Below are 20,473 nucleotides of genomic sequence, written 5' to 3' on the forward strand. Positions count from 1 at the left end.
TTCTGGAAATGGAGTCGAGTCAGAAGAAGAAATATCCAAACATGGTGACAAAGTTTCTGCTGAAGTAGAAGTAATGCTGGATAATATCTCATCACGGACCTATAAAAAGTATAGAAACATTCAAAATTAATATAATTTTAACTACCTATAGGTACCATTGTTTATGGTAATTAATTCATAATTGTTATTATCTATGATAATAATATATAATCATATACATATATGCTGCCATATTTATTAGGTATACAATATTATTATTTATTTCGATACCTAACCTAAGTATTTGATGAAAATATTTTACAAGTAATAATCTAATTTGATAAATAAAATAATATGTTATTTATAATAATAATTTTAGTGTTACTTAATCTATAAAGCAAATTATTATTTAAATATTTTTTTGTTTAACATAAAATACTGTGTTCTAAAATCAAAATTAAATAAGTTAATATTAATTACTATATGTATATTATTTTTATAATTAAATAAAAAATCTACTTACTAATATTTACATTTTGTTATAATTGTACAAATATTGAACATTTAAAATTTACCCGTTTCATTGATTTAGCTTCAATTCTCTTATTTCGATTGATCGTTGATGTAGAAGTTACACTTTGTGAATGATCCAATGGTAAATGTAAAGTTGGGACTGCATCAGGTTTCAGTAGACGAACTTTGGGAGTGTATCCTAATTGTTTTTGAAAAAATAAATTATTATTAAACATATACTAAATATAATATATCAAATATATTATTTTTGACTACCAATAAAAAATTACAAAAAATAAATACCTAAGAGTTCTGCTTTCAAATCTCGGACGAAATAATCTGAGTAAAATGTTCAGAACAAATCAATGATGCCTTAGGATTCCACTTGTCTCCTCGCCGACATTTATGTACCCACATGTTATATATTTCAACATTCTTTACTGGAAATCTATACATAAATCATAATTTTTAAATTTATATTAAAAACATTTATAACAACAATCATATATAAAAAAATTAAATGTTGAATAATAAAATCAATATGAGGCTGACAATTTGTATGAAAGCTTTTAGTTACTATTAACTCATTTTTAATTTTTTGGTGAATAGGTACATTTAGAAATTTTTTTTTTTTAAGAGGTATTTTTTCAACCGTTTTCCTGATAGTTATTTGAGCATGGTAAATAAACTTTTCAAATAAATCAGTGGGTCTTCTTAAAAATAAATTTGAACATTGTGGATCATAATTTTTACAAAATTTAAAAAATTCTTTTTCATTAAATTGTACATCATTGGTTTCTTTTAACATGACATTTTTACATAATCTACATTTAAATTTTTCTACACATTTTTTCCCAAGTAACCTAAAAAATATGTATTTGAACATTGTTCTAGTGTCACGCTAGGTGTATAACCAATTTCCCTTTCCTCGGTGATTGGTGTAGATGACAACGATACACTCGATACGGACGAAGAGCTATCTGAACTTTCATTGGAATCTTCAATATTATGTTTGGCTGCTTTATCATACTAATCATTGTTCAACAAATGAATATCGGTATCTTCTTTGCAGTTCGAAAATATAGGCGACCTCATAAGATTTATTTTAAAATTAACACGAAATGTAGTACGAAACACACGAGCTGTTGGATTTCTAAAACAGAAAAGCTTACATAGTACAAAAATTAAAATTGAATTATTATTTATTGAAAAATATAAATATTTAACGATTGTATAAAAACAACTTTGTCTAAAAACTGAAAAAGTATTTTTTAAATATCTAAAGAGACCTAGCGGCTTGTTCCACTATTCTTATCTATTTCATATACGTCTTTAAGGTCTTTAAATGACTCTTATTTTTCTTAGAAAATAAAATTGTTTGATATAAAGTTGTTTCTTATATTTTTAAATGTATGAGGTACATCGAAAATAGAATAAATCTTTCAATCCTTCACCTCAACCACGATGTAGAGAAGATAAGGTGACACCACTCTCGTTTCTTTCAATGTTAAAATATTGACGCAAAAAATCGCAGCAGTTAGGTAGTTCAAAATTGATCACCAGAGTACGCTACCATTTGCACGAAGGCCGACTTTTATACGAGCCGTAATGTAGATTGTAGATTATTTATATTTAAATTTTATTTATTTTAATTGTTATTCAAATGTCAATAATGTGCATGCCAATATAATATATTTTATGTTATATTGTATAGATTATTAAAATACACAATTGTTTTGGAATCGTGTACCAATTATTATGTAAAATTTTTAATAATATTATGGTATTCACTATTCAGCCATATCGTACAAATATATTGATTTAAATAAAATGTATGATATTTATATATTCAATTATTAATTGATACATATATGTACAAAAATGGAATTAGTAAATAGGTACAATTTAGTACAATAGGTAAAAGGTTACTGGGGTACTGGTAAAGGTACTATTTTTAGTCCGTGATTACTAACCATTCATCAAATCGACGAATATAATATTAATGCACATAAATATTATGTTCAAATTACAGTATTTATTTTTCAGTCTATATTATAATCTTTATTCATATACTTTTTAAAATAACAATATACTTAGTAACATCAAATTGAAAAAAAAAATTGTAAACTTAAAATAAAATTTTATGTTTTGAAACTGTAATTAAAAATACATATAATTAAGTAAATATTAACCATTATTACAATGTGAACATTTTATAATTTGGTGTTCGCCGCATATGTGTTTTTGACATGTAGAACATTGTGATTTAGTCATTCACCTTTTTTTGTTGTCGCAGAAGCTACAAACTTCTATTTTTAGTTGACAGTTCTTCTTCAGTCGGTCGATCTTGTGTTTATGTTACATTTTTTATTCCCAAGCAATCTTCAATATTTTTTTTCAAATTATGTAGTAGCTCATACAATATTGTGTATAGATATCATGCAATCATCAACCAACTGCTCTTGTAAGCGTATCATAAATTGGAAGCGTGATAAAGGTTTTGTAGTGTCTTTCCTGTTTTTGTAAAAATTGTTTACGTATATAACATAAGCATTTATTGATGCTATATTTATCATATTATGAAAAATGCACAATTGCCATAAATGGGCGTAATGCTTGTATTTTCTATCTTATTCATTCAGTACTGGTTCCAACATCCAAAATAATGAAGAAAGATAATAATAAACGTTCACTCATAAAATATTCTATCAAGGATTCTCAAACATCTTTTATAATTTTTGCTCATACCGTTGATGAAATCGAAGAAACAATCAGTGCGTTGATAGAAAAAGGAGATCCCATACAGCCATTTGTTATTGTAGTGGGTACTATTCTTAAACCTAAAGAAATTTTAGTTTTTTTTGACTATGCTAAATTTAAAGTTTACTCAGTTGTTAGAGCAGTTGATATTTGTTTTAAAATCATTCACTTATTTCATTTAAAATATCCATTAAAGTGTACTATGGTATGGCATTTTTTGCAAAAAATGTATAAGTTGGAAACCCCTTATGATATAACCTAAAATAGTTATGTAGTGCATTGTCTGCAGTCTCAAATAAGATTTCTAATTTAATAATTTAAACAATTTTAATTTTAGACTTCAGTAAAGAATAATTATTTTTTATATTTTTTTAATGACTTACCATATTTATTAATGTGAGTTTAGTAAAACAATGTTGAATTATTATAAAAAATTGAAATAAGTATTGTAATTTGTAATAATCATGACAAAATGACAAAATAATTATATAATATCAATATGTATTGGTATTTTGTTAAAGTCGTTAAAAACGTTAATATGCCCTTATGGTAATAAATAATAATTTAAATTTAATATCAATTATACTGATAAAGTATTAACCAAAGGAATGGTATTAAACATTGTAACCGGTATCTTGGTTGGTTATGTGATAATGGTATTGTGATAAGGGAAACTGCTCCGAGGGTGCTGTCTCCAGAGTCCAGACGCTCGTAAGCGGAAAAGGTATATGTTTGCCAGTGTTGCCTATCTAGTGGAAAAAAATTATTATGGTACATAATTTTACTGGTACATTAATTATCGAGGTATCTACAAACAAAGTTATACTAATAATTACACGTAATAATAATAATAATAAAATACATAGTAAAATATAGTATAATATTGGAAAAAATTAATAAATAAAAATTAATGTGATTTTAGATTTTGAATAGCATCAACAAGTTTATTGATAGCAGGTTTTATTTTCGATGTAGAAATTCTCAGTACAGCGTTTAAGAGGCCGTCGTGGTAAAAGTGAAAAACATACAACGCTCAAGAGATGGCGTTGTATTCCGTATCGCCGCCGTCGCGGCAGGCCGTAACCACGCCCATCATCTACGCGCCGCGGCGCGTGTGTTATAATCTTATAATCGCGGGAGCGGTATATTATTATATCACGGACTGTCGTTATAGACGTTTCGCGTCAATGTAGTAGACCGTTGCGTTAATTGTCTTCCAAGTATTTCTTACTATGTACTAGCGCACGGTACGTGGCTCCTAGTTCACGAGTCACGAGTCGCGACCTATTTATTAATTAAAGCCTCTGCTTACTTAAGAATATTAATCAATAAATAAAGCATACAAATAATAATACACCAAAACTTGATTTGTATTTCTAACCCAATAACTTTTTAAAGTACATGTAATAACATGTAGTAGGTAACAATAATTTCATTACGATTAAATAGGGGTTTTTAGTGACTGTGTCACGTTTTTTACGTTATTACTTATTAGTGACCTGAAGTACTTATCGTACGATATTTTCATCTCCAATATATTAGTTTAACGTTTTAAATATTTTTGTTAGTATAAAATACATACCTGTTTACTTATTTTATTTTTAGGCCCGGCGCACACCAATGCAGTGCGGCGGCGGCGGCGAGTTTGCGGTGCTCTGCGCGCAGTGCCGAATTAAAAATAGAACACGTTATCTCATAGGAATGCCCACACCGATGCAGTGCGGTGGCGGCGCGTTGGCGGCGCACATCATGCGCGCCGCACAAACCAGTCATTGGCAGTATTTTCTTGCAGTGCGCGTGCGGTGAAAATATTTTTATTGAATATTCATTTTCATATTTGTTCTATAATTTTGATTAATTTATGCTTATATATTATAATACATTATAAATTAATAATATGGCTGAGCAAGACACTATTGTGAGTATTCAACTAGTACAGGAAATTGAAAAATATGCATGTTTGTACAATTATAATATAAAATCGTATATCAACGATCGGGCAAAAACAGCAGCATGGAATGAGGTTTCAAAAAAAGTTAATAAATCAGGTAATTATCACTATATTGTATATAGTTAGGTACTTATTACTGTTAATTATTATGTTTAACAAATTATCAATTGTACTCTCAAGTACAATCAATAAAAATTATCAAAACTATTTTTGCTCAACCTTCAATGCATTTACCTGACAGGGCCCATACTAATATCTACATCTCAGGTATCACTTTTAAATTTTACCTATTGCTTAACACTAACGACCAAACTACCTTATTTTCAAAATCTTTTTTAAATACTAACAAGTACTTATCATCAAATTAATAATGGTTAACAGTATGAGTAAGACATATGGTGATAGTTTTTGACTGTTGAGTGAGATTATAAGTACCTAAGCAACTGCCAACTAGCAACTTGTGTAGCAATGTATTGGTACATTTTCTAAAATATCAATTAATTATAGGTTCAATACCAACATTTTATAACAAATAATTACATACCTAATGTTGAGACTTGTAATTTAAACAATACCAATTTAAATTAATAATATAATTTTTATATTTTATTTATAAATAATTTGCATTATCTTTATTTATTTACTCAAACAAAATATATCTCAACACTAATCTATCTTATACTAAAAATGTTAAAATCAAATAACTTTATCAAAATATTTTATGAGAAATTATCCTGCCATGGGACTTTACCCTCGTTTGATACAAAATAGTCACATAAAAAATCTCTGTTGCTTTCTGCTGCTCTTGTTGGTCTTATCCCTTGATCCTCAATATTTTGATATCCCATTGAAATAATGGTTGATGGGTGTGAAGGTGTTGAAAATACACCTTCTTTTATGCGAATAAAATTATGTAAAACACATGCTGCTTTAATCAATGCTTCGGCTGTTTCTACTTTGCAACCTATAGGTTGTTCAAAAAGTCTAAACTTTGACACAAGCATTCCAAAACTGCACTCCACACTCCTCCTTGCTCTAGAACATCTGTAAATAAAAATAAAATGTAATATATAAATATTTATGAGAGTAATATACATATATATATATATATATATATATAGTATTACAAAGATAGTGCAAATTTTTTTTACCTGTAATTATAAATGCGTCTTTCTTTATTCAATGACCTTATACGCATTATATTGGTTTTTAGGGGAAACGCTTCATCTGCCTCAAAATAGTGTGGAAATTTGTCCTTATTTTCCCATCCAGGTAATACTTTAGGTTCGGGAATATCCAATGCGTTATTTTCTAAGATTATTCCAAGCGAACTCCTTCTAAATACTCTGCCATCACTGTTTCGCCCATAATCACCAACATCAATCGTTAAAAAAAGTCCATCTGCATCCACACAGGCCATCAAAACAACACTGAAGTAATGCTTATAATTAAAATAAGCTGAGCCTGTATTTGATGGGCATTTGATTTTAAAGTGCTTCCCATCGATAGCGCCAATACAATTTGGAATGTTCCATAAATCATAAAAACGATCTGCAACTTTTTTCCAATGTTCTTTTGAAGGAACTGGCATATAAATATTGTGGAGACAATCCCAAATAACTTGGGATGTTTCAGAAATAATAATTCTAGTAGTTGACTCTCCTCTCAAAAAGTACATTGAATGAGCCTTCATATTACCTCCCATCGCAAGAAATCTGATTAAAAAAAAAAATTGTACTCCAAATGTCCAACCTTACAAATTTAATTAATTAAATTAAATTTGATTTAATTCTAACCTAACCTTATTTATGGTTATTTCCATAAACTTTATAACTTACCTTCATTTAGCTTTTATAGATATCTTTAATTAGATTAGGTAGGCATAATATTTTAAGACATTAAATTGCTAATTGATAAAAACAAATTTATATTTGTTAAATTATCAATAAGGTTGTGTTGGTATAATTTAATTTATTTTTTTTTAACTTAATTCTTTATAGCTTAATCGATATACTTAATAGTAAAATATAACAGGAATGACGGAGTCAAGAGACCTTCCAATGGAGGTACTTTGTCAAGATAGTAGTTAGAGTATATTGCACATTTTTAAATTTTTTTCACACTACTGCTTTTTTAGCCTTTGTTTAGAGTTGCCTGGGATAGTTGCAGATGAGAGATGAGTTATGATAAGAGGGTTTGGATGTTGAGTTAGTCGGATATTGAATTAGTATAATTTAAATATTTAATAATCATGTTAAGTAAAATAGGTACATACATTATACATTATAATTAATGCTCAATAAAATTGTTTATTATAATTTTGAAAATTAAAAATAATGCACTCTTTATGTGATGAACATACTAATTACAAAAAATGTATATTAACTTTTTTTAAAGTGATTTAAGTTAATATTTTTTTCCATTTTAACTTTTATCTTATTGAGTTTATTATTATCATTAACTTGTCCATCTTTATTATACCTATATATTTTATATAATATTTAAGTTTAAATTATATTAAAATCTATTAGTTTATATTTTCAGTAAGTGATTGCAAAGAAAAATGGAGGAATATTAGAGGAAGGTACTTAAGGCAAGTTAAAGAACAACCACCAAGTGGATCTGGAGCCAAACGCAAAAAGAAAGATTACTATCTAAGTGAATACTTACAATTCATCGAACCATTCACCAAATCAAGACCCCAAACCGGAAATTTACAAACCCAAGAAAATGATAACGATGGTTTAGAAACTGAAGATTATGATGAAATTGATATTGATACTTCTATAACATGTCAAGAAACTTCTGTACACAAACCCAAGACAAATGATAAAAGTATAAAAAATAAAATAATACATCATCACTAGATGAGCTAAATAAGGTAGCCACTAACTATTTTACCAATAAAAAATTAACAAAGGAAAGAAATGAAGAACCTGATGATCCAGATATGAACTTTCTAAAAAGCTTACTACCAGATATCAAAGCATTAAATCCAAAAGTAAAGAGAATTTTAAAATATGACATATTAAAACTAGTTAATGATGCTAATGAAAAAATGGAAATTAGTCAACAAGAACAAAACACAACAATACAACAAGGCACAGTTTATCAACCCCCCTATGAAATTAACCAACCACAAGATCTGCTACATCACCACCAAGAAACACATATTTCTCCTTATGACACCAACCAATCCGATAGTCAACCATACCAGCAAGAACAGCATACTCCATACTGGAGACCATTATAATGTTTTAAATTTCAGCTATTTATTTAGCTACAGGATTTCTTTTTAATTTTGTTTGATTCTTGTTTAACATTTCAAGGAGGTATATTAAACTATTTAACTAAAGTAATTAAACTTATTAACACTATTAATAACATTAATACTGTAACATTTTCCTATGAAGTATAATCTATCTATAAAAGTACATAGGTACCTAGCTATAATAAGGTATAGACGGTATAGTACATTTTGTTAATATAAATTGTTAAAATATTTAAATTTTTGCTTATTAGGTACCTTTGGTTAAGTTAATTATATCTATTAGTATTTTAGGATTATTTCAATTTCAAAGGCAAATATTTTAATAGGTATGCATTTATAAGTAATATAATTTGTTGTTCTATTTGTGTTGTCAAGTCAATTTTTTTTTTAAGGTATATTTATAAATTATAATGTATATTGATTTACTAAAAAAGTCGTTATAATCAATAATAGATTATTAATTAAACTATATTGTGATAAATTAAGTTTCTTAAATAATTTGTTTATATTTCTCACATTGATATTTCTAATTTTATATAATACATTTTTAGGGTACCTACTTAAATGGTATTTTTTAAATATATACATAGAATCATATACACAAAGTACAAACAATATATTAGTTATTCTTATTTATATAAGTATAAAAATTAAAAATATAAACATATAATGTACCTATTTATATTAAAATATTTTTTTTTTTCATTGACTAGATTAAAATAAAATGTACAAGTTAATTAAACATAGTACTTACCTAAGTGTAATCAACAGTCGCTCTTCAACAGATATGGACAAACGAAAATTTGTGTCTTTTTTTGTAATTTGGTCCGAGCCATGTCTGAAAGTACATTGAAAGATTCTTGCGACATACGGTAAAAATTTTTGAATTTTTCAGGATACATTGCTAGTTCTTTTGTAACCGAAAATGTACCAAGTGTATTAGCATTATTTTTAATGAATGGATGAACCCAATATTTTCGTTTTTTTTATTTTTATTCATGTTGTTTACTATTAATAGCATTAACATCTCTTCATCGGAACTTGACATAGTTACAAACTTATAAATCAAAGTACCTAATTAGAAAGTAATATAAAAATCCTCATATATTTAAATTAAAATCGATTAATGATAACGCCGCACATCCACCGCACATCTTTGGTGTGTTTTGGCGCGCTTTTGCGGCGCGGATGCAGTGCAACCGCACTGCTTTGGTGTGCGCCCTGCCTTAAACTTAATATAGGAAGTTGTGTGTTATACATAACATATTATATGAAATACATAGAATAATACTTTAATTTTTTATATTATTTAATACAATAGCAATTTTCAGTAAAAAAACATTCTGTATACTAACTTATCATTTCATATGATCTGTATAAATATAAATAATGTAGGTACTTACAAATGTAAAGAACACATTTAATTTATGTATAATAATTAATTGAAACATAACATTAATTTATATTTAATAATTTATTAAACGGACGAACCCAATTACAATAATTATAATATGAAAACATAAAATAACGATATACAATATATAATATAGCTGTGGTGAGAGGCAGTGGCGTGGTGAGCTACTTTTTGACCAGGGGCCAGTTACAGAATACCAACCCACCTACCCATCTAAAATTAATATTTACACTTAAATTCAAATGCCAAGGGTGATTTTATATTGTACCTATATAAAAAAACATTTTTATACGTCATGTACAGTTTTAAAATATATTTTATAACAGTAACATTTAAAATTTAATATGTAAATATATAATACATTTATGCATACATATGTTTAACAAATAATATTTAATTATTTAAAAAGTAATGACTTCTTCATTAAATCACTATTGTTAACCCTAACTTATCTATCGCTTCATCAATCGTACGATGGTGCTGCTGTTATGCAATGACCATACTTAGGACTTAGAACGTTAGTTCAAGAGCACAATCCTCGAGCTGCATATATATGGTGCTTTGCTCATACTCTGAATTTAACAATTGTTGATACATGTGATTCTTGTTTAGAAACTCGAAACTTTTTTGGTTATATTCAATCATTAAAAGAGTTTATGGCAGCACGTAAAAGAACAGCATTATTCATGGAACACCAAAAAACATTATACCCACATGAGCGTGCTCGTCGAATGAAAAACTTTTCTACCACTCGTACATCACATCATAGGGTTAGGTATATGGTTGATTATGTAAGACAGAAACTAACCGAGTTACGAACAACTGAAGGGGCACATGAAGTATTACAAAATGCTAAACAATTTGCAATCGATCATGAACTTGAGGAAACACAACTTCCTGAAATTAGACTTGGAAAACGAAAAAGAATGTTTGATGAAATCTCTGAAGATGAAATAATTTTAAATCCAGTAGATAATTTCAAATCTAAAGTATATTTTCTAGTCATTGATAAAATAATAATGTCAATAACAACACGATTTGAAAAATCAAAAGATATTCTTAAAGAGTTGACTTTTTTAACACATGATAGATTAATGAGTGTCAATCAAGGAAAACCATGTCCTGACGATATGTTTGATTCATTGAAAATATGGATTCCTCAGATTGACCAAGATGCACTTCGCATTATATACTGTATTTTCTAAAAGTTTTTTAGAATTTCAATCTCAAATTAACCCAGAAAAAGTTCACGATTACACTGAAATTAATTTTTCTGACGATAATGAACATGAAAATGAATCTGATGAAAATCGTGAAAATGATAAAACTCAAGACACCAACATAAATTGTTCTAAGAAAACAACACCAATCCAATTGCTTCAACTGCTTAGTTCATTTGACTTAATTACAGCTTTCCCGACCTGTAACGTTCCACACTACCCAAGGGGTCTTACACATAAGCGCGTTTTTTTTATAAAGGTGGTTTCGCCGAGAGCCCTAGTCCACCGTTGATCTTGTACATCTCTCTCTACTGTTGAGTATTTACCTGGTATCGTAAAATCACGTCTCCGCCACATTAACACACTCCTGAAACAGAAATTATTATAAAAATTTTTTATTAAAATGTTATATTTTGTTACTCAAGTGTTAATAAATTACCTTTCTTCTATGCCGAAACAATTTGATCGACGTATTAAAAAAAAGGCCGCATCCTGAACATCGAAATTTATATAGTTTTAAATGTACAGATTGTTGATGATTATTTAAAAGCTTTTTGGTTGAATAATATTTATTGCAGTCCGGGCATTTATATGAAGTTACGTCACTATGAATTGTTTTCAAATGGTACTGCAAATCGGAATTATAAAAGAAACTGCTGTTGCAATTTAGACATTTATATGTTTTTCGCTTTTTTTTGTGGATTTCTATATGTCGCAATAATGTGGATTTGCTTGATAGCACTTTATCACACGTGGGACAATTATAACTTTTGAAGTGTGCATCCAAATGTTTATTACACCACACTTCCCTTTTAAAGTTTCTAGTACAACCAGGATATGTGCACTTGTAAATATGTGTACCTGTAACATAGAATGTATCAGTATGGGAGGTGTATTTACTCTCTACTGTAATATAAAAATATTATGTAAAAATCATCCATACTCCTTAAATCAGTATCAGTATCACTATCTTCTGTATCTTCTGTATCTTCTGTATCGATACTATCTTCTGTATCTTCTGTATCTTGTTCACCCATACTCATTACTGTAATATAAAAATATTATGTAAAAATATTGTCATAAATTTATTTTAAATAATGCAGGTGGTTAATAGGCAGAAATTAACATGATAGCAAGTAAAATGTAAAAAAATGTGTTACCTTGTTGCACAGGAGATTTGACTGCACCAGCTATTGCAACGTCTTCAGGTACATCTCTCTCATCCATACTCCTTAAATCAGTATCAGTATCACTATCTTCTGTATCTTCTGTATCTTCTGTATCGATACTATCTTCTGTATCTTCTGTATCTTCTGTATCTTGTTCACCCATACTCACTACTGTAATATAAAAATATTATGTAAAAATATTGTCATAAATTTATTTTAAATAATGCAGGTGGTTAATAGGCAGAAATTAACATGATAGCAAGTAAAATGTAAAAAAATGTGTTACCTTGTTGCACAGGAGATTTGACTGCACCAGCTATTGCAACGTCTTCAGGTACATCTCTCTCATCCATATTCTCTACTGTAATATAAAAATATTGTCATAAATTTATTTTAAATAATGCAGGTGGTTAATAGGCAGAAATTAACATGATAGCAAGTAAAATGTAAAAAAATGTGTTACCTTGTTGCACAGGAGATTTGACTGCACCAGCTATTGCAACGTCTTCAGGTACATCTCTCTCATCCATACTCTCTACTGTAATATAAAAATATTGTCATAAATTTATTTTAAATAATGCAGGTGGTTAATAGGCAGAAATTAACATGATAGCAAGTAAAATGTAAAAAAATGTGTTACCTTGTTGCACAGGAGATTTGACTGCACCAGCTATTGCAACGTCTTCAGGTACATTTCCCTCATCCATACTCTCTACTGTAATATAAAATGTCACTAAATGTATATGGTAATAAATAATAATAAATCGCCTTTTTTTTTACAGCAGCTTAGACACTCACAATATTCATTGCCATCACCAAAGAAATTGTTCCCATAATCTGCAGTTATTTCTTGTCCTGTAGTTATTAATTTTGTTGTTTTTGCACACCACAATGATTCTCCCAAATGGGCCCAGTTTGTATTTGGTGAGCAATCATGGTTTATGTACGCCGCAGGCCCTAGAAATATCATATCCCTTCCGTTTTTTGATGACCGCATTATCGAAAAGTCATTAATACCTTCCTGTAGGGCAAAAAAATTAAACTTAAAAAATTTGAATCAAAACATAAATATGTTGTTAGTAGTAGTTCTAGTTAGGCAAAACATACGTGAATGTCTTCAGGTCTGATTACTGCGGTCCTACCGCATAAGGTTTTAATTTGTTGACCAATGTCTAGATTTGTCGTCGCCACTATTTTGACGTCATTTTTTTTATTTTTATAATTATTGTTCTTGGCGTACTTATATCTATGATCATTAATTGAGTGTTCGTACATGATCCTCTGATCGTTAAATATATCTTTCTCACGTTTGGTTTTTAATTCAAATTGTTCAGCACGAGTCTTGTGCGTTTCGAACCCTATAAAAGTTAAAATTTAACGTAAGGTGATTGAATGAAGTACAAAAGCCGGCTAAAAGATATTATTAGTAATCCTGTCGCCGCACGCCGACAACGACGGCGGCGCGGTTGACACAGCGGGTGGTGGTGGGGGACAAAGACGTAGATAATCTCGATAAACCGATTGCTTACTAATAATACGAATTACTAATACGATATACTGCATACTAAAGTTTGTTAGCATACTTAAAACTTATAAAATATTAGAACGTGTATAAGCTATTTGTATTCCTACAATAGTTCACATAATTTTTTAAAAAAAATGTATAATCCTTATAAATAAAATAAATTAATTTGAAATTTTATTTATATTTTTTCTGCAAATATTCCTAAGTATTTATTTTTTTTTTTTAGAAATTGTATTTATTGTTTTTTTGCAAATATTCCTAAGTATTAGTTGTTCATTATTTTCAATTTTATAATAGATACGTATAGGTTTAAAATTAATTAAAAATCATGATTTTGTACTACAAAATATTAATTAAATATGAATAAAAATATTACCTAGGTGTTTGTCAATGTACTCCGCGGTTGCACAATCGTCGGCCCAGGACAATATATGGGATCTTGGTCTATTTTGAGGCATCTTTGTCTGTTTCAGCAGAAGACAAAATGCAAGGCTCAATCTCGTAGGAGCGCGAGATGGAAAATGAAATTATTAATGGTAATCCTGTTGGCCGTCGACGACGTCGGTGCGCTAGACACGGTTGGTGGTGGGGGAAAATAGACGTTATTAATGTGGAATTCACGATTGAAATACTGCACATAAGACGTACGACGGAGATATCGATATTATTCGCGTTATCGGAATAACTTTTGGGTTTTCTCTGTATTGGCCGACAGGATTACTAAGAATAGAAGTGTACAACCGACAATAATATTTTTTTAAACCATTTTCTGGACAACTCGACCTCACCGCCACTATATGCAAATTTTAAGTACCCAAAATGCATTTCCCAAAAAGGGGACATCCTAACGAAGACAGAGATGTGCTTGGCTAAGTGGTAGATATATATTTTGATTTTTTATGAATTTTGAACCGAACGTGTCTACCGGAGTAGTCGATATTACGTCTTATAGATACATATCATACGAAATAAAATTACTAAAAATCCAAATTTAGTTCTACAGATTTCAAAATAGTATCCCTCGACTCCAAATGACTTACTCTATACCCACTTGCAGTTTTAAGTCCCCTGGTATGCGAATTAGACTTGTAGTGCAGGTAAAACCAATTATTTTGAAAAGGCGACCTTTGAGCCTGTTGAATTTGACACATATCGTCACTCGTCACTCGTCACTCGTCAATGCATTTTATCGTCATCCAGATTTTGTGTTAATTGTTTTATTGTAATCTGTGGTCACAAATTATTTTATTTATAATTATTATTTTATTCAATTATAATTATTTATTTTATTATAATTTTGAATATATCGATTTTTTTGAATTTATATATTTTTATATTACAAAAATGTACAACCGAAGAACGGAATTTATCGTTAATAATGCTCTAAAAAAACAAATTACGAACAAAAAATATTATAATGTATTTGATTTTCTGAAATTTTCAGATTTTATTGGTAATTACTTTATTTTTATTTTAATAATTATGAATAGTTACTTTATTCTATTAAAAATTAAATATTTATTTAAAAAAATATATATATATACATATATATATATATTAGATCCACCACAGGAGCCAATTGACTATATATATGAACTACCAGTAAAACAATATTCATTTTCCGATTTTATTGGTGAGTAATTATTTTATAATATTATAAAATATCAAATTTATTTATTATATTATATATTAGAGCAACCCAAAATGCAACCCGAAGAGGCCATGAAACATTTTCAAATTAGGAAAAAAAAAAAAGTTTATGAAAATGTAAGCATAAATCTAGTTTTTTTTTCCAAATTAAATTTTTTTTCTTATATCTTACAAGGAAAAAACAATTTGTGTTGCGGGTGCTATTTGTTTTGTAAACAATATGATGGACAAAACGTGTGAAAATACAATCAGTGTAGATCCTGAAGATTTAAACAATATTTTAAAAAGTTTTGGTCGGATGATTGATTCTCACAAGTATTTGAGGAATGCTTGTGAAGTGCAATCGAATATATCTGATGGAACAATCTACAATTTTAGTTTATCTAAGAATGTTTGCAGTATAGTTCAAATTTTGTGTAATAATTCCCCGAACACTGACATCGACGAATTGGCAAAAAAATATGTTTATAGTCAACCTAAATTTGCAAAAAAAAATAAAAATATTAAAAAATTGGCATACCAAGAAGCTAAAAACAAAATTAATAGTGTGCAAGTTAAAAAATTATTTAGCTTAACTGAATTATTCCACAAGTATGTATACTATGATTATACTACCTAAAACCTATAATATTACCTTTACACTTATAATGTTTATTAGAAACTGTAGTAATCTAAAAGAGATAGATTTTCAAATAAGAATTGTATATAAGGAAAACGATAGATTAAATAACATTATTACAAAATTACCAAATATGTTGCCAAATGAACTGTGGTTATATTTGAAACAAAATAATATTACAAATACAAAAGATTATATGAGAATGATGGATTTTTTAATAAACAAAATGAAGGTCGAAGAAACTAATATTTTTATTAACACAGATTTGTGAGTATTAAGCATTCATTATTTAACAATATTTAATAATAATATGGCAATAATTCAACTATTTAAATATTTACAGATGTAGCCTTAAAAATTACTTGAATAATTTTAAAAATATCATTATGTTGTATGTTGAGTGTTGCAAGTTGCAACATATAATAGATTTTATTTATAATACATTTAATATTTATAAGAGACAGGTCATTTGTGGTAATGGACATATATATTATTCTATTATTAAATTTAAATTCCATGAGTTTAGGGAAAAATGTGTACGTTATAATAATTATTTAAAGTTGGATGAAAATTTTGAAGTTAATCCGTAAGTGGTTCAAATAACCAATTTCAATACACAATAACAAAACACGATAACTATACACAATAAACATTTTAACAGGATATGTACAACAGATAAATATGTGGGAGTGGGCACAAAATTATTTAAACTGACAAATAGTACCAAATTTCAATCAGACATATTCACGTACAGCGATGCCATGGTATTACACTTTTTATACATTTTTATGAGTAATACAGCCGCTATCCATGCTACGGTAATAAGTCATCATTTATACTAATATTATATCATTGTTTATAATTTAAATGTAATATACATCATTTTCAGATGCATAATATATGCCAATCATTTAGTTTGGTAATGAACATAATAAATAAGAATGACATATATGATGATTGTCATTCTTTCATATTAAAAACAGTCAAAAAAATTGAGCAGCACAATGGATTAATGAAACATAATTATTATAGTCATTCGGCGTATGTTTATAAAATTAATATTCTTAACCCAAAGATTAAATCAATCATCTTTAACTATGCCTTAAGAAAAGATTGCATAATCAATAGATTTTATTGTTTAACAAAGGAAGAATTGCAAATCAATGCCCACATATATAAAGTAAATATAACTATTTAACTATTAACATGTAAATACTATATGCAGGGGCGGATTTAAGGCACTGCGAACCATGCGGCCGCATAGGGCGGCAAATTTTGGAGGGCGGCAAAATTATGTCGAATATTTATTTCGATTTTAGACATTATTGATGAATTCTCAAGCATTAAATCAAGAAGAAAACCTATGTAATATTAAAATTAAATAAAATGTATTTAATTAATTAAAATAATTAAATTTTTTATTATATTTATTAAATTATGTATTGTTACTTTGAAAAAATAAACAAAAGATGTTATATTAGAATCAGAATTTTTTTTAGTTTATTTAATGAAAATTAATTGTATTGGTATTAGGTATTGAAAAAATAAATTAATATGAGGATAACTTATTAAAAAAGTAGTTTAAAAGTTTTTTTTTGGATAGGGGCGGCAAATTTAATTTGGCATGGGGGCGGAAAATTGTTAAATCCGCCCCTGACTATATGTACAATGATATATTTTATAATAATAATAATAATAATTATTATTACTATTCTTAGATGAATACGATAATGTTTGGTGCAAATATAACAGAATATGAAAATAAAAAAAAACAAAATATATCACACAGTAACTCCCTTAAAACTAAAATTAATATTATTGAAAGTGTATTAAATAATATTATTAATACAAATTTTGATTCGAATATGAATAATATTTTTAATGTATATAATTTAAAACTGAAGGAACTACACGAAAAAATAAATGACAACATAAAAAACATAGAAATTGTTAAAAAAAATAAGTCAATCGTGCTACCAATGAGTACACAGTATAGTACACACACTAAACAACCACCATCAAAAATGTCATTCTATGGACTGTAAGTAAACTATTCATATTATTTATTTATTATTTAACTAAAATATATCTTAAAAATTATTTCAGCTCCACATTTGATTATTTTTTAGACAGCCAATTAGCATTTAATGGGTTGATGAGATTATAAATTCCTGATATAATTTTTAATTTATATTTTTACTAACATTTTTAATTTATATTTTTATTAACATTTTTTTTTCTATTATGAATGTATTTTTATTAAGTAGACTTTGGGTTGAAGTCCCATTTTTTTATATTATAATTTTAGATTATGAGTGAAACGATGAATGTATTTTTTATTAAGTAGACTTTGGGTTGAAGTCCCATTTTTTTATATTATAATTTTAGATTATGAGTGAAACGATGAATGTATTTTTTATTAAGTATACTTTGGGTTGAAATCATTATACAATTTTTTGATAACATTTTTTTTATATTATATATTTGTCATTGATGTATACAAATAATATGATTTATAATGAATTTTTTTTATAAATAATTAGGATTTATTTTTTATATATTTTTTATATTATATTTTAAATTAACTATATCACTGATTTTTAACAGATTGTGCAATCTGTTAACATATTGTGGGACCAGACACATTTCTACGGACAAATATTACTTATACACTTATACACATTATCTCAGGTTTACATTTAGGTATAATGTGTTAGTAAGTATATTATTTTCAAATTACTTGTTTATCTGTGTACATCAAGGGTAGTGACAAAAGTTTACGACGTATACGTTGTTGGCTTATCAGTCAGGTGTCAACATTTGAGGTCATTATGTGTACCTGAAACAAAAAAGCTTTTTTTATAAAACTGTATTTGTGGTAGTATTACATTTAATGTATTACTTTTTGACGATGTCGGAAGAGTGCTATTGACATACCAAATGATAGTTCGCACAATTGACATTTATAAGGTTTGAGGTGCAAATGTACATCATTAGTGTGTATTTTCAATTGTTTTTCAGTTGCATATGTTTTGGTACAATGGAGACATTTAATTAACTCATGTTTGATATGTATGGTTTTTTGGTGATAATTCAGATCACTTATTTGAAGAAAAGAACTTTTGCACATCTTACATTTATACCTCTTCCTGCGAGAGTTGTGTATTTCTTTATGTCTTTTAACTGATTTTTGAGACGAAAGTTTTTTATTGCATATTTTACAACTATTAACCTTATTGGGGGAATGTGTTATTATATGTTTTTGGAACCAACCATGTTTTTTGTACTTTTTTTGGCATATACTGCAATGGTAGCGGTCATCCTCGATTGGACACTTATCACTGGGTGTAGCCTCTACATCACACCTTTTAACAATGATGGGACTTGTAGCGATGGACTCTACAAAATAGCAAAAAAAAACATTTAGGTATAATTTGTTAGTAAGTACATTATTTTCAAATTACTTGTATAGGTGTGTATATCAAAATTTTTTGTGACATTGACAAGAGGAAGTGGACCGCGATGATTGCTTGCCAAATGGCACAGGAATTTTGATCGGTTCATAAATTTAATGTTGCATGCATCACAATAATTACAGAAACCAATGTGCGATGGATATATTATTTCCATATGTCATAATTTGAATTTTACAAAAGATACAATGATGCGTCATTGGCACACACATGAAAAGGAGCGACATGTTTTTCCTTGTAAACGCTGCCCAAACAAATAGTAAAACTTATAGTAAAAAAAATATAATTAACATAATATAAATGAGATTATTGAGACATAATATAAACAATATAAGACATATTTAATCACACCATTAAAATGGATAGAGAACCCGAACGAGTAAAGGTATGTATCAAGTAAGTATCATCAGGTAAGTATGTGATTTACGATCAAAAATTTAATATAATTAACATAATATAAATTAGGTTCATGAGACATAATATAAACAATATAAGACATAATATTAACATAATATAAATGAGATTAATGATACATTACTTTGACGTCGGCGTGGATAATCATGTTATCAGATTAATTTGATAATAAGAAATACGAGACCACTCGTTGCAGTGTGGCCGTAGGGAGGGAATATTGTGTTGATGGTGTTTTAATTTGAAAGCAGTACAAAATTTGGATTTTAAGTAATTTTATTTCGTATGATATGTATCAATAAGACGTAATATCGACTACTCCGGTAGAAACGTTCCGACACGTTGTCCAGAAAACGGTATATCGGTGCAGGATTACATGGGTAAAATACTGATTTTGCCCCCACTACAAGTCTAATACGCTTCCCAGGGGACTTAAAACTATTTGGGGGTATAGAGTAAGCCAGGCACATCTCTGGCTTTGTTAGGATGTCCCCTTATTGGGAAATGCATTTTGGATA

The sequence above is a fragment of the Diuraphis noxia genome, unplaced genomic scaffold (genome assembly GCF_037042655.1).
Source record: "Diuraphis noxia isolate RWA-SAM2 unplaced genomic scaffold, SU_Dnox_SAM2 contig0001, whole genome shotgun sequence".
Lineage (NCBI taxonomy): Eukaryota > Metazoa > Arthropoda > Insecta > Hemiptera > Aphididae > Diuraphis > Diuraphis noxia.